The following is a 26,690-nucleotide window of genomic DNA, read 5'->3' as shown; positions in this document are numbered from 1 at the left end:
AAACTGAAAATAAGTACGATTTCTGTATAAATGCTTTTTTTAAGAGATAGCATTCGAAATAATTTTTAGAAAGAGATATTTTTAGCTTGATAAGTTAATTTAAATAGGCATGGGCAAAGACTTCATGACTAAAACACGAAAAGCAATGGTAACAAAAGCCAAAATTGACAAATCGGATCTAATTAAACTAAAGAGCTTCTGCACAATCAAAGAAACTATAATCAGCGTGAACAGGCAACCTACAGAATGGGAGAACATTTTTGCAATCTATCCATCTGATAAAGGACTAATATCCAGAATCTATAAAGAACTTAAATTTACAAGAAAAAAAACTCCATCAAAAAGTGGGAGAAGGATATGAACAGCCACTTCTCAAAAGAAGACATTTATGTGGCCAAAAAATATATGAAAAATATGAGAAAAACCCCTCATCATCACTGGTCATTAGAGAAATGCAAATCAAAACCACAATGAGATACCATCTCATGCCAGTTAGAATGGCAATCATTAAAAAGTGAGGAAACAACAGATGTTGGGGAGATGTGGAGAAATAGGAATGGTTTTACACTGTTGGTGGGAGTGTAAATTAGTTCAACCATTGTAGAAGACAGTGTGGCGATTCCTCAAGGATCTAGAACCAGAAATACCAGTTGTCCCAGCAATCCCATTACCAGGTATACACCCAAAGCATTATAAATCATTCTACTGTAAATACACATGCACACATATGTTTATAGCAGCACTGTTCACGATAGCAAAGACTTGGAACCAACCCAAATGCCCATCAATGATAGACTGGATAAAGAAAATATGGCACATATACACCATGGAAGACTATGCGGCCACAAAAAAGAATGAGTTCATGTCCTTTGCAAGGACATGGATAAAGCTAGAAACCATCATTCTCAGCAAACTAACACAGGAGCAGAAAGCCAACCACTGCATGTTCTCATTCATAAGTGGGAGCTGAACAATGAGAGCACATGGACACAGGGAGGGCAACATCACATACCAGGGCCTGTCAGGGGGTGGAGGACTAGGGAAGGGATAGCATTAGTAGAAATACCTAATGTAGATGATGGATTGATGGGTGCAGCAAACCACCATGGCATGTATATACTTCTGTAATAAACCTGCACGTTCTGCACATGTATCCCAGAACTTAAAGTATCATAAAAAAATCAAGCATTAATCACCTATAGTAAATAACTTATAAAAATAATGTAAGACAAATCTAAATATAAGATTTTTGTGGAAATTTATCTCAGCCTTATAGTAGGAAACACTTAGAAAGCATTTCTGAAATGAGTCTTCAAAAATGCTTTTTATTGCATAATTCTTTACTCACTTTAGAGTCTATGTTTAGGGATTAACAAAGAGGTTGGGTGCAGTGGCTCATTCCTGTAATCCCAGCACTTTGGGAGGCCGAGTAAGGCGTATAGCTTGAGCTCAGAAGTTTGAGACCAGCCTGGGCAACTTGATAAAATCCCATTTCTACAAAAAATACACAAATTAGCAGGGCATGATAGCATGCACCTGTAGTCCCAGCTAACTGGGAAGCTGAAGTGGAAGGATTGCTCGAGCTGGGGAGGTTGAGGCTGCAGTGAGCCGTGATTGTGCCACTGAGGGTCTTGCTCTGTCACCCAGGCTGAAGTGCAGTGACACAATTTCAGCCTGTGTGACAGAGCAAGACCCAGTTTCAAAAATACATAAATAAATAAATAAACGAGAAAAAAGAAAAGAAAACAAAAAAACAAATCAGAAGAACAACAAAAAATTTATAAAGGTCTATAGATCCCTAGGGGCACATGGTTCTATCTTTTGTTCTGTTTACTATGACTCGAAGATAATTCTGGGATTTCTAATCCAGCTATGTTTCTGTTTTCTCCTAACAATAAGGTTGAATAGATAAAATGTTCTTGAAAATATATTTTGAGATTTCAAACACAATTAGAATATTTGACTAAATGAAATCTCTCTCTTTTTTGAGTTTGTTGATGCTGATATTTATATGTATTTGTTTTCTTGCTCTTTAAACTACCCACTCTAGCATTTCTTATAAATAGTTATGAATAACTATTTATTAGTCACTTTAGCATCAACTATTTATGAATAAGTAAGAGAGTATCTAGCATGAAAAGTCATAAAGTTATAATTTAAATGACAAAATGTGTGCTTTGGTTTGCCATCTTGAATTAAAATAGCTGTTCATAAAAGTTTTCAAATGGGCAATAAGAGTTTTCTGTTCTTGTTCACAAATTTTGGTAAAAATGAAAGTGGTGTGGTGGCTCATGCCTGTAATTCTAGCGCTTTGGGAGGCCAAGGCAGGCGGATCATCTGAGGGCAGGAATTTGAGACCAGCGTGGCCAACATGATGAAACCCCGTCTCTACTAAAAATACAAAATAAATTAGCAGGGCATGGTGGCATGCTTCTGTAATCCCAGCTACTTGAGAGGCTGAGGCGGGAGAATTGCTTGAACCCAGGAGGTGGAGGTTGCACTGAGCCAAGATTACACCACTGCACTCCAGCCTGGGCGACAGTCAGAGACTCTGTCTATAAAAAACAAAAAAAAGAAGAAAAGACAAGGGGCTATGCCAATCAACCTCTCAAAAACACTAACCTTCTTATAACTGTCAGCCAAGCATGCTATTGTGGGTACTGGAATTCTCTGATTATTGAACTAACCATGTTCTTAATGCATCTCGTTAGGAACAGCATCCAGCTGTGGCAAAAGAGAACATTAACTGTAACTTGAAGACTGAATCCAAGGTGAGCATAAGAAGAAAGCTACTGGCATCGAAGTCCAGATGGCCTCAGTTTCCAGGACTATGTTTCTTTGATACTGTCTGCCTGGAGTCTCCTCTCCCTTCAATCCCCTTCTCACTCCTACCTTGTCTTGACATCAATCCTTACATGTTTTCTGGCTCCTGACAACCTGCTTCAGAGAGTCTAGTCCTGTCTCTGGCAGTGCTGCCTGGGATCTCTGTCCAACGCAGAAACCAACACAACAATACTTGGGAAATTCCTAAATTAATAATAAAAAAACTTAGCCTGTTTTTTTTTTTTTTTTTTTTTTTTTTTTTTTTTTTTTTTTTGGAAAATTAGATGAACATTAAAGAGCACAAGCTTCAGAGAAAAACAGATTTAACTTAAATTCCTCTCTCTGTTATTGATTAGCACTGTGGTTGTCATCTGGAAAGTGGAGGCAATCATAGTAATCTTATAGGGTTATCATAAGAAGTAAAGAAGATAATGCATATAAAGTGCCCAGTGCTATACCTGCATAAGGAAGATAATAAAATATATCTATTTTATAACCATGTGCATGCCACAGGTCCTTTAACTAAGGGTTCATTTCACAGCCAAAGGCAACAGGCAGTGCACAATTTCTTTTCGTAAGACTATGTGCTTGGGGCCCTTCTTTAAGTTTTAACATCCCTTTATCATGAGATGCCTTCAACACATTTATACCTTTAACCAGGCAGTCAGAGGTCAAAGTCACTCTAGTGCACGTAATAAAAATGGACTCAGGACCCCTAGCACGCACTGCACACAGCGTGAAAGACTGTGGCTGACACAGTTCCAAGACCCACTTAGAAGTAACTTCTCTGAACCATCTTTTCTTTCCTGGAGGGAGAGCCCCAGTTAGCTCCTCTGAACTGGCCTGCCCACTTCCCACATAAAAGATGCGCTACATCAGAGTAAAAATTGTTGTAAAAACCCACATGAGTCATTCTCAGGAAGCCAGAACTATTTTAAAAGGAAGATTGATGTAGCATTTTAGGATACGGAGGTTTGGATCCCGACTTTGGCATTTCTAGCTATGTGACACCAGCCACATGACTTACTCTGTGTCTCAGCTTTCTTCATGGTATAATGGGAGATAATATTGTTAGTGAGGATTAAACAGATTAGTATGTGTGAAGCACTAAGAACGGTGTCTGGCATCTAGTGATCACTAGATGAATATTAACTATTATTATTCTGCTGAGGTCAACCAAAACAGTTTATTATGATTTTTTTAGAAGACCTGATTCTCCACTTTTATTTCTTGTTTCCTGTAAGTTTTGAAAACATTAGGAAGTACATTGACTATCTTCAGCAGTAACGAGCCACTTGAAAGGTTCTCGGTGCTATCCAAGGAGGTTAATATTATGTGGTATTTCACTTGGAGCAATTACATTGGAAGGAAGTTTTCTCATTTCAGGGCTTAAGAGCAGTATGTTCCCATGTTTAACGAGGAAAGTTTTCAAAGCTGCTTTTGTGAACTGTTGGAAATCTGAAGTTTAATTCTTCAAAGGGGAGAGTAGCTGTCATTAAACTAAGTAGGTTTGATCAGGGACCAAATCTTTTTCAAAATCTTTTTGAGATTTTGTTAAATAAGCATCCAAAAAACATTTAGTTTAGCTTAATTATTATCACCAAATCTAACAATTTTTTCTGAGTTTGTCAGTCATAAGTGACAGAGTTTGTTTTGTGGAGATGTTTGGACCTTTAATAACAATAATGTCCCATTGCTGGAATCTGCTGAACCCGCAATGTTGCATCTGGGGCTTAGGATCCCTTTAAAAATGGAAGAAAGCAGAATACAGTGAAACTCCATTTTTAGGTATTTTTGGTAAGTAAATCTTAGGAGGGACTTGTTTCAAAATGTCGCTCTGGGTTTAATTAGTTTGCCACCAGCCACTCTTCTAGAGATCCTTGCCAAAGAACTCTCATTCATGTTGAAGCAAAATGATCCAACACAGGCCGGGTGTGGTGGCTCATGCCTGTAATCTCAGCACTTTGGGAGGCTGAGGCGGGCAGATCATGAGGTCAGGAGTTTGAGACCAGCCTGGCCAAAGTGGTGAAAGCCCATCTCCACTAAAAATACAAAAATTAGCCAGTTGTGGTGGCAGGCACCTGTAGTCCCAGCTACTCGGGAGGCTGAGGCAGGAGAATGGCGTGAACCTGGGAGGTGGAGCTTGCAGTGAGCTGAGATTGTGCCACTGAACTCCAGCCTGGGCAACAGAGTGAGACTCCGTCTCAAAAAAACAAAAACAAAAACAAAAAATGATCCAACACAAACCTGGGTCATGACTGCCTTGTCCTTTGGCCAAGACCAATGGCATAGTAAATTTTCTCCTATGTCACCTACATCAAAGTTCAGAATGTGTGAAGAAATTAAAATCTGGAGGTATAATTTAAATATTCATTCCCCAAATTTTAAAGCTTGAACTTGGTGAAAGAAAAAGCCATCTTACTTTCTATACATTATATAATGATGACCATAAAATAAGTGTAATCTACAAACTATAGGGCAGATATTAATCACTGAATATCTAAACTTTCCAAATGAAATATATTCAAAAATATTAATGAGAAAACAGAGCTTTCCTACAGGAATGTTCTTTGTTAACTTTTTATTGCAATAAAAAAAATGTAGAATAGTATGCAAATTATAAGTGTATAGCTTGAAATTTTACAAATTCAATTTTCCTATGTAACCACCACCCACATCAAGATGTAGCAAGTTGCTTCATGCTCTTTCTAGTCAGAACCCCCTCCCCAAATGCAGTGGACAGAGTTCTAAAGATGGTCCTCCAAGATTCTCATTCCCTGATTATCTTATCAAGCACTAATCTAGGCATTGTAGTGAAGAGAGCTTGCAGATGTCAGTTGACCTTAAGATAAGGAGATTATTTAGGAGAGTCTGTAGAGCATCGTCTCTGCTTGATGTCAGAGAGAAGCCAGAGATTTGAAGTGAGAGGGGAATTCAAAGTATCTTTGCTGCTTTTGAAGATGGAGGTGGCCTTTAAGAACTGAGAGCTTATACACAGCAAGCAACTGAATTTAGCCATTAACATGAATGAGCTTGGGAAGTCTATTCTTCCCCAGAGCCTCTAGATAAGAGCTCAGCCTACCCAACCCCTTGATTTAGGCCCTGTGAGACCCTCATCGGTGACCTCAGCTATGACTGTGAAGACTTCTGACCCATAGTACTGCGAGCTCACAATGATTTAATCTCAGAAAGAAGTGAGGGACGTATTATTAGAAACTGGAGGAAAGGGGATTCTTGTTAAGCAGAGGCAGAGAGTTTAGCAGAATTGATTCTTGCAGCTATGTGGAAAGCAGAACTTGTAAACAACGAGCTTGGATATTGAACAAAGATTTCCAAGTACTGAAGGTGTGGCCTAGATTTTTCTTGTAGCTTGTAGTAAAATAAGAGAAGTGAGATATAATTTGAGAAAAGAATTACACAAAAGAGAACCAGAACTTGATGCTTTGGGATATTCTCAATCTATCCAGGTGGTGAAAGAGGCTAAAATTCACAAATGACTGCCAAAAGCATGGCATAGAGAAAAGGCTGAGAGTGTCACTGTACAACTTTTTGTGGAAATCTTTGAAAGATCAAAGATCATTCAGTTGCAAGAGATTAAGGGTGCAGCTCACAGATTTCAAGTTTAAGAGTGTTGAATGGTGTGATCCCTTGGCCATCTCAGCAGAAGCTAAAAATAGAGATGGGATTAGCTCAGAAAGATCTGTTGGTGAGACTTTAGTCTAATGGAGTGAACCCTCATGAAATTCATGAAAATCCACAAGATTCTAGAGAAAATGATGTTGGCAGAAACACTACAAACTAGACGAAAAGGAACAGAAATTGTATTAAATAAAAGGTGACTGCCAACCCCTGTAAACCTACTTATCTGCCAACACAAGCTACATTTCATGCATAAGGGAAAGATGAATCAGAGGGTACAACCAAGAGCTTGGAGAGCAGAACTTGGAACCCACAGGATGGGGTTGAGGACTGAGTGTGAAGCCCACAGCCTGGAGGACAGAGCTAAGAGGCATAGGGGATTATTCAAGACCTTCAATCTGGTAGCCACTGCCTGGATTCTGGTTTTTAAACCTGCTTTGCACTCATGACTTCTTTTTCTTTTCCATTTCCTCCTATATATTCATCTGTCAAACATTACCAGTCTCTCAATTACTGTAGCTTATGGTCAACCTTGATATCTGGTAGATTGTCAGTCCTCCAACTTTGTTTTTCCTTCTGTAGAATTGTCTAAGCTATTCTCAGTCTTTTGCATTTCTGTTTAAGTTTTAGAATCAGTTTGTCAATTTCCATTAAAAAAATTGCAAGATTTTGATTGGGATTTCATTGAATTTATGTATATAGTTGAGGAGAAGTGACACCTTAACAATATTGAATCTTCCAATCCATAAACTTGGTATATATCCTGATGTATTTAGATTTTCTTTAACTTTCCTCAGTGAGGTTTGTAGCTTTCAGTTTAGAGTTCTTGCACAGACTTTGCTCAATTAATCCCTAATATTTAAAGGTTTTGATGCTACTGAAAATAATATTGTTTTAAAAACTTTAGTTTCTAATTGTTCATTGCTAGTATATAGAAATAAAATTAATCTTTAAATGTTGATTTTGTGACTGTGAAAATTATTTAGTAATTATAATAATTTGTTGGAGACCCTTTTGGATTTTTAATGTACAAAATATCTGTGAATAATAACAGATTTTCTTCTTCCTTTTCAATCAGTATTTGTTTATTTCTTTTTATTGCCTTAGTAGTTTGGCTAGGATTTCTGATACAATGTTATATAGTAATGATGAGAATGATGGACATCTTTATAAATGGAAAGCATTTACATTTCAACATAGTATAATGTTAAATGTACATACATATTATATATGCATATGTAATAGATTATATATTGTTGACATTCTTACCAAATTTAGACAGTTTCTTTCTATTTCTAGTTTGTTCAGAGATTTTATTATGAGTGGGGTTTATTTATCAAATATATTCTCTGTATCTATTAAGTTGATTATATGCTTTTTCCTCCTTATTCTATTAAATTTAATATAAATAATGTCAACAGAAATCCTTTGCTTTTAAAATGTTAATCCAGTCTTGAATCCTTGGAATAAACGCCGTCTATTGTTATGGATTGTGTTATTCAAAGAACTTGTCCATTTTCATAAAATTATTGAATTTATTGACATAAATTTCTTCATAGTATCCACTTACTGGCTTTTTAATGTCTGGGATCTATAGCCAAGTTCCCATTTTCATTTCTGCTACTAGAAATTATGTTTTCTCTCTTTTTTCTTTGACCAGTCTTGCCAGGGTTTATTAGGGTTTTCAAGAAACTCACCTTTGGCTTTGCTTTTTTTTTTTTTCCTTTTGTATATTAATTCTCTATTTTATTTATTTTGGCTCTTATGATACCTCTTTTCATTTAATATTCTGTTCTTTTATTAGCTTATTGTGAAGAATACTTAGTTCATTAATTTTAATACTTTCTTTGTTTTAAGATGGAGTCACGCTCTGTGGCCCAAACTGGGGTGCAATGGCGTGACCTTGGCTCACTGCAACCTCCACCTCCTGGGTTCAAGTGATTCCCTCAGCCTCCTAAGTAGCTGGGATTTCAGGCACCCGCCACTACACCAGGCTAATTTTTAATACTTTTCTCTTTTTCTATGCATTTAGCCTATAAACATCTTTTCAAGTATAACCTTAGCTGCATTTTACAATAGTATTTTAACTTGTATTTAGTTCACTATAGTTTCTACTTTCTATTTTAATATTTCTTTGATTGTGAGTTATGTAGAAATATATTGCTTGATATCCAAAAACACGGTTTAGTTTTCCCTTTGAAATTCTTTAATTTTATTTATGCTCTATTATATTTTTGACAACTGATTTGGTATTTGTAACATAAATATCTTAAATATTATACTATTGACAAAAACAATTAGCACTGAAAATCATTAGTATATATTTTGTTCATGATGCATTCATTCCACATTTATTGAGTGTGTGCTAGATACAAGCACTGTACATGCTAGTGACTAAGTGAGGGATTCAAAGGGAATGTATGGACCCTGCCCTTGCCCTAGGGGAACTCACAACCTACTGAAGTGACAATCCCAGGAAAGGCAGTGTTCACTGATTCTCCTTAGCTTTGTTCTTTTCAACTATAGCCACCAAATTAAAATGTTAATGATAAAACCTCACAAGCTTTGAGTGAGGTAAAAATTTTCATATACAGCTAAATGTTGACTGCTTATGGTTGCTCTATAAGGCTCACAGATAATACTGTAGCAGGGATAAGCTTAAATGTGCAAGAATTTTTTTTCTGTAACTGAAACTTATTTGTATTCAAAGCCCCCATTTAGCTGCAGTGACAAAAATCTTATCAGTGGGAGTCCTCTCCATCAGAAAGTCAGAAACATTGACTGAAGCATAGTCATCAGTGGGCTGCGGATTCTCCAAGGCTCCTCTGCACAGCCTCTGCCCTGGAGGTAGTGGGAGGGCATTCCCAAACAGTCTCTCCTTCCCCTGAAGTGGGGAAGGAGGGTACATGAGTCTCATTCTAATTCCTCCTCTCTTAATCTTGATTTTGTTTTTCTTTTTTGCCTTAGATGATGGTACTCCTTCCAGCCCAGGATTTTTGCTTCAGAGGCACCTGCCGCAACTCATTTTTGCAGGTGAAGAGTTTGAGGCTTCAGATGAGGTGAATGGCTTGGAAAACCACAGGGAGAAGGAGCACAGTAAGAACCTGGCCCATAGCAAATGTCTAACAAACATTTGGCTGTCAGTACTGGCGCTCCCCAGCTGGTGTTATTTTTCATATGTGAGCTGGCTAAATCAGAGTATTATTTTAGGCAACAAATACTTGAATACCTGTATGTCCAAGGTGCCAGGGTTACAGGGAATTAACTAGATAAAGTCTCTGGCCTTACTGGGCTTACATTATATAGAAAGGCAAGTAAGAGACAATAAATAGGTTAAAAAAAAAAAAAAAAAAAAAAAAAGAAAAGAAAAGAGAAAAGGTAATTTCAACCACAACTGGTGCCGGAATACTTTCCCTCTAGGGTTCCCCAGGACTCTCTTTGGCCTCTGTCATTGGATATCACAGGAAGCAACTCTGGTAGCTGGCCCTTCCCTCTCTTCCTGTAAAACCTGACAGGCCATTTATTTCTCTGTCTGACATACCTTTCTTTTCTCTTGTCCTGGGAGCATTTACCAGGCACAGGTTCCAGCACCCCACCCAGCAGCCTCTAGTTACTTTCTGTTATCGATTTCCTACTTAATTTCTTAAGTGGAAAGAACATACTATATAATTTTCATTTTTAGAAATGTGGTTTGTTTTATGGCCAGCATATGGCTTATTTTGCTAAATATTCCTTGTAAACTTGAGAAGAATGTGTATTTTGAAGTAGTTAGGTAAAGTAATTTTTATGTATAATGTATATCAGTGAGGGTGTTTTGTCCATAGTGGTGTTCAAACATTTGCAAATACTACACTGATTTTTTTTTCTTCTATCATTTTCTTTTCTTTCTTTCTTTCTTTCTTTTTTTTTTTTTGTGAGATGGAGTATCACTCTGTTGCCCAGGCCGGAGTGCAGTAGCGCAATCTTGGCTCACTGCAACCTCCGCCTCCCGGGTTCAAGTGATTCTGCTGCCTCAGCCTCCTGAGTAGCTGGGATTACAGGCGTGTGCCACCAAGCTCAGATAATTTTTGAATTTTTAATAGAGATGGGGTTTCACCATATTGGTCAGGCTCATCTCGAACTCCTGACCTCAAGTGATCCACCCATCTCAGCCTCCTAAAATGCTGCAATTACAGCTGTGAGCCACCGCCCTGGCCTCTTCTATCATTTTCTAAGTTGAGTTACATCCAAATATTTTCTTGGATTTTCATATTTCTCCTCTTAGTTTTTCTGATTTTGGCTGTGTTTTTAGTGCATGTTATTAAGAGCATACACACATAGAACTGCCATACCTTTCTGTTGAATTATTAAAGTCTGCTGTATCTGGTATCAGTTTGCTACACTACATTTCTTTTACTGCGTTTTATGTGAAGTGTGTGTGTCTATAATATTCTTTTAGTGTTTCCTGTGTCCTCATTTTAAAAGCATGTCTCTTGTAAGATAACCAAACTATAGACACACACACACACACACACACGATTTTCTTGGTATTTTTTCCACTTAATAAATAAAAGGAAAAGTTTCTTGAGGAAGCCACTCTATTGATTTTTAAAATAATCTGTGTGGCTTCCTATCCCCTACTTAACTGCTGTGTACTCTTAGCCACCATGCTGACTGTACCACTTTGGGAAGCGTAGGTGGGACAGGAAGGGCTGGGGAAGAACCTGAAGATGGAAATGGAAAAAAAGATAACAGGCGAAGAGAAGGTGGAAAGAACGGATGCCATTATGTTTTTTAAAAGAATTTTTACCTCTACACCCTCTCTCCTGTCCTTTTGCAACTTCAGTTACATATATTTGGCCTTCTTGTGAATTCTTTACATTTCTTGCCCTCTCCTTTATTTTTCCATCTTTTTGTCTCACTCTCCCTCTATGTATGTTCTTCTGACCTGTTTTCTAGTTCACTAATTTTCTCTTCTGTTATGTGTAATTTTTTATTAAGCCCATTCATTGGGTTCTTAATTTTATTACTGTATTTCCAATTTTCTCCAAAGCTTATCATCTTCCAAAATACAGATCTCCTTCTCTTTCTCCTTTTTCTTTACTTTAGGCTTTTCTTGATGTTGATTTTCATTTAGCTCACCCAGAGGACATTCATAGCAATAGCATAGACCTTAAAAGATAATACATAACCAATACTTAACAGAAAAATATTTTATAGCTCGATTCTGTAGGAGTTTCTTTTCTTAATTAAGAAAGTGACTATGCCTAAATGGTGTCAGAACATCAGAGCAGATTGTCCAACTTGGTCAAATTTACTTAGGAACAAAAAAAGAAAACTGTCAAAGTATTTAAGCTTTTCTGTTTACTGAATATTAATGCTTTATAAGTCTTCTGTAGCAATCACATTATTTTCTCCTAGGGCATAGATAGATAGGAATTGTTTTATTTGTACAAAGTTTCACTTTCTAACTTTTACAAGAAATGCTTCTACTCTGAGTCCTCCCACAGTCCAAAGGCCTGAAAGTTCAAGCAGATGTTGATTCTCTGGTATTAATGACCTCTTTAAAGGTGTGTGTCTGACTGAAGCTGGACCAAGCAGAGCTCTGTCCTGGGATTTTATAATTTTGCATTGGAGAGACAGGTTACAGGCTCCTTTTGATAACAGATATTGGAGATTCTGGCAGTGATGGATGGAAATGCACCCTATCCTGAAGAAGAAGCTAGTTCGTAGCAGATGATAATGAAACCAAGAAACAGAAACAGAATCACTTGAGGGCTCCCCTTCAGCTCTTTGGTTACCAGAGTTAATAAATTCCTCTTTGCCTAATTTGGATTTTTGTCAGACACAGCCAAAAGAGTTCTGACTGAGGCATCCTCTTTTTGTTTTGCTGAGGCCTGAAAATTACGGGGTGGATTTTATAGTTTGATCACTATGACTTAATCCAAAGGTATTTACACATTTCAAAGGCCTTTTTAAATTTCACATCTATTCCTACAATAGAAGCATCTTGGTATATCGAAGGAATACCATTGATGAAGTCTGAAGACCCAGAAAACTACTTTTTCTCTCAGAACCTCCAATTTCTCACCTACAAAATGGGCATGAATATTTTCCTATGACACAATGTGTGGCAAGGGTTAATTGAATTAATACAACTGAAGAAATCCTGAAAGAAAAGCAAGGCAAGTGTTATTTCAATTTGTTTGAGAGAAAACTCAGCTTCAGAGAATTCAATCAATCAAATGTCCACAGTACTGTGCACATTGTCAGCACCAGCCTTAGTTGTACATTATGAGCATCTCTATGAGTTCCCTAAGCCATAGCAGACACTTGGCTCCTGTGAAGAGGAGGGAAGTGAGAAAGAAGTTAACATCCCCTGAGGCAAACATCAAGCCTCCTAGTCTTCAGGAAGATAAATCTGAGGCATGTTCCACACAGTTTCTCAGAGGGTCCCCGCCATGATTTGAACCCCAGTGGTCCTAAGTGGTAACTGGCTAACTAAGGCACACTTTATTGCCTTTCCATATGTCACTCTCCCTACTCTCTTCTGCTTCCCACATTTTTCTCTCAAATAATCTACTTTTGCTCAAGATGACATCGTCTCAGCCTCTGCTTTCAGGGGTTGCCAGAATAAGATATAATTATTGATTATCCAAATCAACAAAAATGAGAAAAAGCATTGACAACACTCATATTTATCAATCTTGAGTACTCATTGGTCTCAAAAATAAGACTTGAACCCCCAGGACACTCAGGATTTTATCTGCATAAGCCACAGTAATTAAGAAATTCAATTTGGTTTTGAAATGGAGATTGATATATAGAAACACAACCCCATACACACATCCTCACGCAGTCTGGAAGTGTTTCCAGATCATTCTTGTTTGTGGTATTTGTTGTGTGGTCCTAGTGGGGAAGAAGTAAAGAGTCTTTGTTCACCTCAGACAAATTTATAAACTAACTGAATAGATGGTTGGCCAAGAGATGGGCTTTGTCTACAAGCCTGCTTATAAATAAAATGATGTTCTAATTTTTATTAATTAATAGGCAGTAAAACAGCAATAAAAATAAGTATATTAGAATTAAACAAAGAGGGAGGTTCACGTCTCACTTTAAAGCGGTCAGCTGTTTTTCCCCTAAACCCCAAACAATCCTCTGTCTTCTCCCACCGTTTTACTTTAGAATTGACTACCAACTATTGCAGGAAATTGAACTGTTTTTGACCTACATTTGTGATGAGTCTGGCATGATGTAATTCCGATTGTGCTGTCAAAGAAAATCACATATTCCCACCCCAACAAATAATTATGTGTAAAACAAACGTGATTATCATTGTTAGTGTGGAAGGGTACTATTTAAAATTATGAATGAATATTTTTCCCTTTACATTTGCTTTTCCTCTTTGACCTTTACTCCTTTCAAGCAACTGGGCAGTTTCATGGAGAAAACACAAAGCAGAAACTAGAAAAAAAAAAAAGAAGTCTTTTTCTGAATGTTGCTCCTTTGAGAACTATGTTTAAGTCTATTTACAAATAAAATGATTTTCTAATTTTTGTTAAGTAATAGCAAACAGTGAAACACTATGAAGAATAATTCTAATAGAATTAAACATGGGAGGAAGTCCAGAGCTGGTTGTAAAGAAGCCAACTGTATTTTTTTTTCCCACTAACTCCCAAACTAAATGTAACATATCCACTTCCCTTCCTTAGAGAAACAAAAATTACTCATAATTTTGATGAAAGACATAGAAGAAAATACTATATGAGAAAGAACAACCCTCCTACCCCACAGACCTTGGAAAGAAGGTTTTTTGGGCCTGTGAGAAGAAAGAGTCAGGAGAAGTGTTAAGAATGTGGATGTCAGTAGTTCAGGGTGAAAAGTCCTTTATCTTACTTCCATGATAGATCCCCCCACCAGCGCCACCCGCCCCACCACCCGCCAGAGGCAGAAAAATCAAACCAAACCAAACCAAACCAAACCCAGATGGCCTGGGGTGGGGAGTATATCCCAAAGGAGGAAAGACACTGCCTCCTTTCCTAGTTAAGAATCTGAGCAATGGCAAGGTCCCCCAAAACTGAATTGGCGGAGTGGTATATCTTAGCACACAAGACCTTAAAACAGACCAGCTAGGATTTCCACACTCTGTGGCAAGAAAAATGAATAATTCCTTTGCACCGAACAGGAACATGGAAGTCATGGAGGTTGTTGCTGGACCTGAGGGGTCTTGTGGCAGAAAACAAGCAAAGCTAGTGCAATACGGGAACAGATGACTGAGGCCCAGGAGGGATGCTGGACGTCTCTGTGGATTCCAGGGCTCATAGCTGCTGACAAGAAAGCCACATCCCCTCCTGTGCCCCCAATACCTTGGCACGATGTAAGCTCCCTGGAGCATATATACAACTCCGAGGAAAAACGGAGGGGCCACTAAGTTGGCTAACATGAAGTTTTCACCTCCCTGGAAAAGTCAGGACACAAAGTAGAAATTACGTTTAATTGTAGAAAATAAGGGATTTTTTTTCGTATACTTGAAGATGCGTGAACATGTGAGGCACAAACTAATCATAATTTTGTTTTTAATAGAAATTTTGTTTTGTTAAATTCCATATTTATTCTTCCAACTAGACTTAAAAGCAAAAAAACAAGCTCCTTACAAAGAACATTAGTGTGACTTTTTAATTCTATTTAACAATTGTCAAATAAAAATAAACATGTTGAAGGTTTAAAAGAAAATGACGTCTGCTTGCCTTTCTTTGACTTTTGCCTCTGCTATGCTGTAATAATGAAAGTTTTGTTCTGTACACTTAGGGCTAAAACTCACTTATTATCTCCATGTTACTAAAAGCTTTTGGTTGATTCTTTAGTGTCACGATGTAGAAAGATGGTTGCGTTTTGCCTGACTCTTGTGTACCGTTTGACAGCCTCCTACTCAGAGAGGATTGGCAGACTGGGCTCAGTAGTTATTGTGCTGTACAAAGGAAATTATTACAAAGAAATATTCATACAACAGGAAAGGAAAAATGAAACTCACAGATTTTGGCACAATATGAATTGATTTACTTCAGACAATGAATATCTTCATGTTAAGGTTATGTAATTAAAATCTTTCATTTTAAATTCTTTCAAATGTTCTTTAAAGAAGTGAATTTTCTTTCATTAGGAAAATTAGAATAATCTCTGTACTCCCACACCTCTGTATGTATAACTACTTCTTAAATTATGATAATTATGCCTAAGAAATGTCAGCCCTAATTTATCCCTATATGGGCCAACCCTCCCACCTCCATTTCTGTGCATACATTCATTTTATAAATTGCTTTTTCAGGTTCTCTAATGTAAATCAATGGCATTGAAGTCCACAATTAATGGCCTCCCTGTATTCATCCCCTTTGCAAAGTGACCTTGCAGATTCTTCCATCAAGAGGTAAGTCTATTGCCTTACTCCCTTAATCTGGGCTAAACCTTCTGCCTTGTTTTGGTCAATAGAATGTGACAGAAGAGCTAAGGTGCCACTTTTAAGCTTAGGCTTTAGGCAGTCATGAATGCTTCTGTTTTTTCTTTTGAAACCATATCACTGCCATGTGAATAAGCCTAGGCCAACTTGTGAAGGATAAGAGACTATGTGGAAGAAAGTCCCATTATTCCGTCTAGAAGCCAGCCCAGAGTTAGATGATCCTTAAATGTGTGAGACAGTCCACCCAAGACCAGAAGAGCTGCCTACTAGACCCACGGCTGATTCAGATGCATGAGTGAATCTAGCAAGAATCCAAGAGTTACCCTGATGACTCCTAATATGTGCATTTGTTTAAAGCCACTTAGTATTGGGGCTTGTTTGTTATGCAGCAGAGCTGACTAATGCATCTAATAATTAGTGTTTTCTTCAAACATTTCATTTTACCCTATGATTTCTTAAAAGCCCTTGGATATTTGGACACAGATTTACAATTTGTGTAATATTTTTATAACGTTGCATTGAGATTTTTCATGTGAACTGGGTGTGTGGGGTATTCCTTTCAGTATTTATTTATGTTGTATTTATGTGGCATTTGTATTTGTCATCTTGGGATGCCATAACAAAATATCATAAGCTCTTTGTGTAGCCTAGGTTGGCTTAATAAAAAGTAATTAATTCTCCGAGTTCTGAAGTTTGGGAAGCATATGATCAGGGTACAGGCCAGTTTGGTTCCCAGAGAGGGCTCTCCTCCTGGCTTGATGACAGCTGCCTTCTCACTACGTCCTCCTCCTCTCGTGGTGAAGAGAGAGAGAGGGAGAGAGGAAGGGGCGGGGGGTGGAGAGGGGGAGAGAGAGAGAGAGAGAGAGAGAGAGAGCGCTCTGATATCTCTTCTTATAAGGACAGTAATTCTACCAGATTAGGATCCCAACTCTATGACTGCATTTAACCTTAATTACTTTCTTAATCTGAATACAGTCACATTAAAGATGGGAAATTCAGCATATACATTTATACATTTAGGGAGACACAATTCTGTCCATAACAGCATCTGAAGAGATCATATTTTTGCAATTGCAAATTATGCCGCTACAAACATGCTTGTGTGAGTATCTTTTTTGTATAATGACTTTTCCTCTGGGTAGTTACCTAGTAGTGGGATTGCTGGAGAAAATGATAGATCTACTCTTAGTTCTTTAAGGAATCTCTGCATTGTTTTCCATAGTGGTTGTACTAGTTTAAATTTACACAAACAGTGTAAAAGTGTTACCTTTTGCCACATCCATGCCAACATTTATTATGGTTTGATTTTTTGATTATGGCTATTCTTGCAGGAGTGAGGTGGTATCGCATCGTGGTTTTGATCTGCATTTCCCCACTATCAGTTAGTGATGTTGAGCATTTTTCCATATGTTTGTTGACCATTTGTATATCTTTTTTGACAATTGTCTATTCATGTCCTTAGCCCACTTTTTGATGGATTGGTTGTTCTTTCTTGCTGATTTGTTTGAGTTCTTTGTAGATTCTGGATATTAGTCCTTTGTCAGATGTAAAGATTGTGAGGATTTTATCCCACTCTGTGGGTTGTCAATTCTGCTGATTATTTCTTTTGTTGTGCAGGTAGTTTTTAGTTTAATTAAGTCCCATCTCTTTGTCTTGGTTTTTGTTGCATTTGTTTTTGGGTGTGTGGTCATGAAGTCTTTGCCTAAGCCCATGTCTACAAGGGTTTTCTGATGTTGTCTTCTAGAATTTTTATGGTTTCAGGACTTAGATTTAAGTATCCCCATTGTATGTTTTCATTTGCTTTGTTGAAGATCAGTTGGCTCTATTTGGCTTTATTTCAGGGTCCTCTATTCTGTTCCATTGGTCTATGTGCCTGTTTTTATACCAATAAAAACGTGCTGTTTTGGTGACTATGGCCTTATAGTATAGTTTGAAGTTGGGTAATGTGATGCCTCCAGATTTGTTCTTTTTGCTTAGTTTTGCTTTGGCTATGCAGATTCTTTTTTGGTTCCATATGAATTTTAGGATTTTTTTTTTTTCTGGTTATGTGAAGCATGATGGCAGTATTTTAATGGAAATTGCATTGAATATATAGATTACTTTTGGCAGTATGTTCGTTTTCACAATATTGATTCTATCCATCTATGAATATGAAGTATGCTTCCATTTGTTTATGTAGTCTATGATTCTTTCAGCAGTGTTTCATAATTTTCTTTGTAGAGCTCTTTCACCTCCTTAGTTAGGTGTATTCCTAAGTATTTTGTTTTATTTTTTGCAGGTGTTGTAAAAGCAGTTAAGTTTTGATTTGATCAGCAGCTTGGTCACTGTTGGTATACAGCAGAACTACTGATTTGTGTATATTAATTTTGTATCCTGAATCTTTGCTGAATTCTATCAGTTCTAGGAGCTTTTTGGAGGAGATTTTAGGGTTTTCTAGATATATGATCATATCATCAACAAACAGTAACAGTTTGACTTCCTGTTTACTGATTTGGATGCCCTTGATTTCTTTCTCTTGTCTGATTACTCTGGGTAGGACTTCTAGTACTATGTTGAATAGAAGTGGTGAAAGTGGGTATCCTTGTTTTGTTCCAGTTCTCAGGGGGATGCTTTCAACTTTTCCCCGTCAGCATAGTGTTGGCTGTGGGTTTGTCACAGATGGCTTTTATTACCTTAAGGTATGTCCCTTCTGTGCCAATTTTCCTGAGGGTTTTCATCATAAAGGGACACTGGATTTTGTCAACTGCTTTTTCTGTGTCTATTGAAGTGATCATGCGATTTTTGTTTTTAATTCTGTTTATGTGATGTATCACATTTATTGACTTGTGTATGGTAAACCATTCCTGCGTCCCTGGTATGAAACCCACTTGATCATGGTGGATTATCTTTTTGATATACTGTTGGATTTGGTTAGCTAGTATTTTGATGAGGATTTTTATATTTATGTTTATTAGGAACATTGATCTATAGTTTTCTTTTTTGGTTATGTCTTTCACTGGTTTTGGTATTAAAGTGATACTGGCTTCATAGAATGATTTAAGGAGGATTCCCTCTTTCTGTATCCTGTGGAATAGTGTCAATAGTATTGGTACCATTCTTCTTTGAATGTCTGATAGAATTCAACTATAAATCTGTCTGGTCCTGGACTTTTTTTTTGGTGGCAATTTTTAAATTACCATTTCAATCTCGCTGCTTTTATCAGTCTATTCAGAGTTTCTCTATCTTCATGGCTTAATCTAGGAGGTTTGTATATTTCCAGGAATTTATTGACCTTCCCTAAGTTTTCTAATTTATGTGCATAAAGGTGTTCATATTGGCCTTGAATAATCTTCTGTATTTCTGTGGCATAAGTAATAATATCTCCCATTTTGTTTCTAATTGAGCTTACTTGGATCTTCTCTCATCTTTTCTTGGTTTATCTTGCTAAAGGTCTATCAATTTTATTTATCTTTTCAAAGAACAAGCGTTTGGTTCATCTTTTGTATGTTTTGTTTGTTTGTTTCAATTTCATTTAGCTCTGCTCTGGTCTTTGTTATTTCTTTTCTTCTGCTGAGTTTGGGTTTGGATTGTTCTTGTTCCTCCAGTTCCATGAGGTGTGACCTTAGATTGTCTATTTGTGCTCTTTCAGAATTTTTGATGTAGTGATTTAGTGCTATGAACTTTCCTCTTAGCAACATTTTCGCTGTATCCCAAAGTTTTATAGGTTGTGTCACTATCATTGTTGAGTTTAGATAATTTTTTATTTCCATCTTGATTTCATTATTGACCCAAAAATCATTCAGGAGCAAGTTATTTTATTTTCATGTGTTTGCATGGTTTTGAGGGATCCTTTTGAAGTTGATTTGCAATTTTATGGCACTGTGGTCTGAGAGAGTACTTGATTTAATTTGGATTTTCTTAAATTTACTGAGACTTGTTTTGTGGCATATCATATGGTCTACCTTGGAGAATGTTCCATGTGCTGATGAATAGAATGTATGTTCTGCAGTTGTTGGGTAGAATGTTCTGTAAATATCTCTTAAGTTCATTTGTTGTAGGGTATAGCTTAAATCCACTGTTTTTTTGTTGACTTTCTGTCTTGATGACCTGTCTAGTGCTGTCAGTGGAGTATTAAAGTCCCCTACTATTATTGTGTTGCCATCTATCTCATTTCTTAGGTCTAGTGGTACTTGTTTTATAAGTTTGGGAACTCCAGTGTTAGGTGTGTATATATATATTTAGAATTGTGACATTTTCTTGTTGGCCTAGTCCTTTTATCATTATATAATTTCCCTCTTTGTCTTTTGCCTTGAAGGTTTTTTTTTGCATGACGTAAGACTAGCTACTCCTGCTCACTTTTGGTGTCCATTTGCATGGAATATTGTTTTCCAACCCCTTTTCTTAAGTTTATGTGAGTCCTTGTGGGTTAGAAAAATCTCCTGAAGACAGCAGAAACCTGGTTGGTGAATTCTTATCCATTCTACCATTCTGTATCTTTTAAGGGGAGCATTTAGGTTATTTACATTCAATGTTAGTATTGGGATGTAAGGTACTATTCTATTCATTGTGCTATTTGTTGCTTGAATACCTTTTTTAAAAAAAAATTTGTTTATTCTGTTTTTGTTTTATAGGTTCTATGAGATTTATGCTTTAAGGAGTTTCTATTTTGGTGTATTTTGAGGATTTATTTCAAAATTTAGAGCTCCTTTTAGCAATTCTTGTAGTGCTGGCTTGGTAGTGACAAATTCTCCCAATGTTTGTCTGGAATAGACTGTATCTTTCCTTCATTTATGAAGCCTAGTTTCACTGGATACAAAATTCTTCGCTGATAATAGTTTCGTTTAAGGACCCCAATCCCTTCTAGCTTGTAGGGTTTCTGCTGAGAAATCTGCTGTTGCTCTGATAGGTTTTCCTTCATAGGTTACCTGATGGTTTTGCCCCACAGTTTTTAAGATTCTTTCCTTCATCTTGACTTTAGATAACCTGATGACTAAGTGCCTAGGTGATGATCTTTTTGTGATGAGTCTCCCAGGTGTTCTTTGAGCTTCATGTATTTGGATGTCTAGATCTCTAGCAAGGCTGGGGAAGATTTCCTCGATTACTGCCTCAAATATGTTTTCCAGACTTTTAGATTTCTCTTCTTCCCCAGAAATACTAATTATTCTTAGATTTGGGCACTTAACATAGTCCTAAATTTTTGGAGGCTTTGTTCATTTTAAAAAAATTATTTTCACTTTATCTTTGACGGATTGTGTACATTTGAAAGCCTTGGCTTCAAGCTCTGAAGTTCTTTCGTCTGGTTATTTGATTCTATTGTTGAGACTTTCGGTGCATTTTGCATTTCTTTAAGTGTGTCATTGATTTCCAGAAGTTGTGATTGTTTTTTATTTATGCTATCTATTTCACTGATGATTTTTCCTTTCATATCCTGAATCATGTTTTTGATTTCTTTAAGTCAGACTTCACCCCTCTTTGGTGTCTCCTTGATTAGCTTAATAATTAACCTTCTGAATTATTTTTCTGGCATGAGATATTTTGTCTTGGTTTGGATCCATTACTGGTGAGCTGGTGTGATCTTTTGGGGCTGTTAAAGAACCTTGTTTTGTCATATTACCAGAATTGTTTTTCTGGCCCCTTCTCATTTGGGTAGACTGTGTCAGAGGGAAGATCTGGGACTCAAGGGTCATTGTTCAGATTCTTGTGTCCCACAGGGTGCTCTTTTGATGTGGTATTCTCCCCCTTCCCCTAGGGATGGGCCTTCCTGAGAGCAAAACTGCAGTGATTGTTTTGGTTCTTCTGAGTCTAGCCACCTAGCAGAGCTACCAGGCTCTGGGCTGGCACTGGGGAGTGTCTGCAAAGAGTCCTGTGATGCGATCCATCTTCAGGTCTTTCAGCCGTGGATATCACCACCTGCTCTGGTGGAGGTAGCAGGGGTGGGAAGTGGACTCTGTCAGGGTTCTTGGTTGTATTTTTGTTTAGTGTGCTAGTTTTGTGTTGGTTGGCCTCTAGCCAGGAGGTGGTGCTTTCAAGAATGTATCAGCTGTGATACTATAGGGAGGATGCAAACTTGTCCTAGGGTTGCCTGGTTAAGTATTCAGGTTTCTCAGGTGGTGGGCAGGACAAAGAGATGATGTCCCTTGTCTTCAGCAACCAGGGTGGGTAGAGAAAGACCACTAGGTAGGGGCAGGGATAAGCATGTCTGAGCTCAGACTCTCCTTGGGTAGAGTTTGCTATGACTGCTGTTGGGGGATGGGGTGTGGTTCCAAGGCCAATGGAGTTGTATTACTAGGGGGATTATGGCTGGCTCTGCTTCATCATACAGGTCATCAAGGAAGTAGGGGAAAGCTGGCGGTTCACAGGCCTCACACTGCTCCCATGCAGCCCACTGTCCTAAAGGCTGGTGTCACTCCCACTGTGCCTCCCAATAGCACTGAGTATATTTCCAGGCAGCCAGTGAACAGGGCTGAGAACTTGCGCTGGACTACCAGCCTCCCTTCTGAGAAAGCAAGCAGACTCTCAGTTTTTTGGAGTCTCAGGGAGCGTACAGCATCGATCCAGTTCCTTTAAAGCCTCTGTGGATTCTCTCAGCTTTCCTGGTATCTTCCTGTGGTAATTTTTGGAGCAAAAGCTCCATATGCTTCTCTGTCTGTCCGAGTGGGAGCTGCCAGCTAGTTTTGCCTCCTGTCCTCCATCTTCCCTATACCTGTTGCTAACATCTTATTTTTGTTCCCTATAAATGACTAGCAGTTTGCCATAGGGCCTAGGATACCTCTTTAAATTTTCTTTTTCATTTTATCCCTGTCAGTCAGAATAGGGTACCTTCTAAGTGCTCACACGAGTGATAGCAGCTAGGTAGGGTTGTGTGTGTGTTTGTGTGTGTGTGTGTGTTTTACCTTTTTTGAGGACATTACAATTTGAATTTGGCCTCTTGACCTGTACCTTCTCTTTTTTTCACATGCTGACAGAAATGAAGAGTGATCAATATTTTATAGATATTGTAACTTTATTTTCTTCCAAATATCTGACAGTTTACATTTTTGATTTGAACATTTATCTATATAGTCTTATAAAGGAGAAATAACATATTTAATTATATATTTATTTAACTTTAATGTGGGGAAAAGAAAAAAGATATGAAATATATTCTTTTCTGGTAAATCTTTTAAATATGATGATAGTATTCATGGATTTATGATTTGGATTAATTAAATTAATCTCTTTAAACTTTCAGAAATATAGTTAAAAATACTCTTTCTTGTAAGGCAAATAAAAATGGTTCTTACATTATGAAGCTCAACACCTAAAAAGCTTAGGGTGGAATATCAAGTAAGAGGTCTAAAAGAGAAAGACTCATTTCATGGGAGTCTATTTCTATTTCTGTGGAGATTTCTGAATGCACTTGTTGAAGGCCTTTTTTTTTCTGCTAATCTATTAATGGGGAAGCTATTGATGACCTGATGTGGATGGGAACAATGGAAATTTTAGGACAAAGAGGATGAAGATTAATGAGGAAAAAATGTATTTCATTGATAGACTTGCTCTTGCATGAGCTTGGAATGGGCTGACTTACAGGACAAAGCTCACATCTGTATAACTTGATTTTTGTTATATGTATAATCACTTATCTTGCCAGGATGTCTTGGACATCAACAGGTGCCACACACAGGAGCCCCCCTCTGCCAATGTGTGTCATTCAACTGTCTCCTATTGATCACTGAAGAGCTAGGATAATTTATAAGAATATAGCCATGTGTTGGCAGCCTTCCTGACTCTCCTGTATTCTTCCTGACTCTTCCTGACTCTTCAGCCTTTCCCTATTAATTTTAGCTTTATTTCCTTAAACTTGAAATATATCCAAGGCTCTCTCACATGTGTAAGTAAGCAATGACAAAAAACCAAAAAAGCCAAAAAGGCTTTCTTCATGCTTCAGGGAATTATCTTAATTATTTTTGTTTGTCCCTATTTCTTTTTTCCCTACTCACTCATTAATCTGGTTTCTCCCTCTGCTATGGTCCAGCACACACATTCTAGTAAGGCTACCCCCTCCTAGGTCTTTAGGGACCTTTAGTATGGTGAATCCAATGGACAGTGCTCAGATATCTTCATACTTCACTTTTCTGCTGCATTTGATACTACTTAAAATTTGTTACCATACTATTTCTTTTGTAGAATTATTTTCTTCCATCTGCCTCTTAAATGTTGATATTCTGTGGTTTAATCCTTGGTTCTTTTTCCTTACTTCCTAAAACTTTCTTGAGTGATCTAATAGATACCCTGCTATAATGCCAGTGACTCCTACAATGTCTCTATCCCAAGGTCCAAGCCTATGTTTCTTACTACTTATTAAGTTGCCCTCTATGGATATCTAATAGCTAAATTAAATATACTAGGTCTAAAATGAAAATATTTTTCTCCCTAAATTTGTTTCTTCTGAAAACTTTTTATAAAGTATTGCTTAATAATAATACTATTCATTCAGTAACGCATGCAAATTCAGAATCTTACTGTTAAAGTTCTGCCTGATCATCAACTGACCATCAGCTACTCCCTCTATTACTGCACATATCCATTCCCGATCTCCTCCCATCTGTTTGTGTTGGGGATCCCCAAGACCACTCTCCAAGTTCTTTAATTTGCTAGAATGACTTGTAGGACTCAGCATATAGTAGCATTCATGAATAAGATTTATTATAGCTAAAAGACACAAAACAAAATCTGCAAAGGGAAAAGGTGCAAGAAGTGAAGTCTGAGTGGAAGCCAGGTACAAACTTCCAAGAGTCCTCTGCCTGTGGAGACACGTAGGACATGGTTAATCTTTTCAGCATTAATTTCAGACAACATATATGAAGGTTGTTTACCAGGCAAGCTCATTAGAGACCCAGTGCCCAATGTTTTTTGTAGTTGACTGGTCATGCAGACACCCTCTGTCTTTTACTTACCAAAATTCCAAGTTCTTAGAAGGAAATCAGGTGTTCCCTGAACAACCACACTGTTCGTATAAACAATTTAGGCAGAGTCGTTTTAATAAGTTAGGGAATGCTGAAGACCTTCTTGAAATCCAACTTCCCAGACACAGGCCAAAAGCTAATCTTGTAAGTGGCTCTTTCTGAGAATATCATCCTCAGGCTTGCTATGTAAACTCTTTTCTGTACGCTACCATTTGTATTGAATGTCTTTGTAAGAAACATATGAGTTCTCTGGCTAAATGTTTTTAATCTTCATTAACTGTACTACAAAGTCCAACCTTCCATTCAATGATGTGTCTCAAAGGTCTATAATGGAGCCTAGAGCATGGCAGACACTCGATATACTTCATAATTGATTTGAAAACATACAAATTCCTCATAATTTTGTCGTGTTCCACATTTCCAATGTCATCTCTTATCTGTCCCCAAAGCATACTCCGTGTTGCAGACTTTCCAAAGACTATTCTTCCCAAGTTTTCTCACATTTGTCAGCTGTTTGCAAGGGAAATTTCTTTCTAGAGTACTCTTCCCTCCCTTAGCTACTAGGCCAAGTTAAGCCTCAGCTGAAGGGTTAGCTCCTATTCTTTCATCCCTTATGATGTTCTCCAGGTAGAGTTAGGTATGCTGTCTGCACATCTATGATATGGCCTTCATCAGTTTAGAAGATTTAAGAACACGTGTAATGAGGATGAATAGGTGTTTTCATGTGGTAGGTCAATGGGTCACCTATATACATTGCCACGGGGTGGTATTCATTTATTTGCCTGGTGACCTCACCACAGTGCAGAGTCAGACGGTGAGCTATGTGTGCTCAGAATCCAGCCTCAACCACGTCTCTGTTAATAAGAATGATTAGATGTAAAGATGCTAACTCACACTAAGAGACCTCAGAGAGGCCATTCTGTCAACTTAAAATGAGAAATATCTGTGAAACTGACATGACATTTACATTTATCTGTTAAGTACCTTTGCTCTCTGTATTTAAGCTATAGTGAAAACGAAACTATTGAGGAGATGCTTGATGAGCATGGAATCAGAACAAGGAGATTTATATTCATTGTGTAATTTCAATATTTTTTGACATTAAGCTCCAATAACTGGACACAACTACCTCAGCAACAGGGATGTGCCTTCAGGCAGAGCAGATAATCCTGTAAACCTCATAAAACTCTTCTTCTGGGTAGTTCCTTTGGTAGTTGGAGTAAAACTACTGACCTTTCCCCCTTTTCCCCTGTATATGACTTTCTTTTTCTCTGTATATTTAAATGGCTGAAGTACCCCTGTCTAATTGGCAAATTCTTTCTGATTTTAGTGTATTTAAAATAGATAATAGTCTGAATTTTACTGACCTGAAGTTCAGTCTATTTCTTTAAGCATAGTTTCCAATTCTCTGTTCTGATAGATTGTGTTGATTTTTGAGGCAAAATTTTTTTTTCTTATTTTCTATTATTTTCTGGATATGAGGTGACCCCTGCATTGTGAATGCTTATTTATTTTACATTATTGATTTATCAAAAAACCTGTTTCTTTCTACAGCTCAGGGACTATAAATTCCTAATCCTGGTGTCCCAGTCCCTAAACCAGAATTGGATTACAGACGAATATGTTGCATAAATGAATGTGAGTTGACAATTTTCTTTGGTGGCAAAGCGATGTTAATTTTCATTGGTATTTTAAACTATCCTTAAGTAAAAGTGTTATTTTGCAGTCTGTAATTATTTTAACATTTTAGAAATTGTGATTTTTTTGTATGTTTTCTGCAATTTAGCTTCCTTTTCAGGAAGTGTTATTCCATCAGTCAATAATGTATTGATACAGAGAAAAAAAAGTGGTTAAAAGCAAGGCTATTA

The 26,690-nt window shown here is 37.4% G+C and overlaps 1 long non-coding RNA gene across 1 annotated transcript; it reads left to right on the top strand.

Moving 5' to 3' along the window:
• The first annotated feature begins 2,715 nt into the window (after positions 1-2,715).
• On the top strand, positions 2,716-26,455 carry LOC126947644 (uncharacterized). Its single transcript, XR_007723154.1, has 3 exons — positions 2,716-2,771; positions 15,767-15,865; positions 26,377-26,455. It is a non-coding gene; the product is annotated as an uncharacterized LOC126947644 (long non-coding RNA).
• The last annotated feature ends 235 nt before the right edge of the window (positions 26,456-26,690 follow it).

This window comes from Macaca thibetana, chromosome 1, assembly GCF_024542745.1.
Source record: "Macaca thibetana thibetana isolate TM-01 chromosome 1, ASM2454274v1, whole genome shotgun sequence".
NCBI classification, from domain to species: Eukaryota; Metazoa; Chordata; class Mammalia; order Primates; family Cercopithecidae; genus Macaca; species Macaca thibetana.
This window is presented reverse-complemented; position numbering and strand designations above follow the sequence as displayed.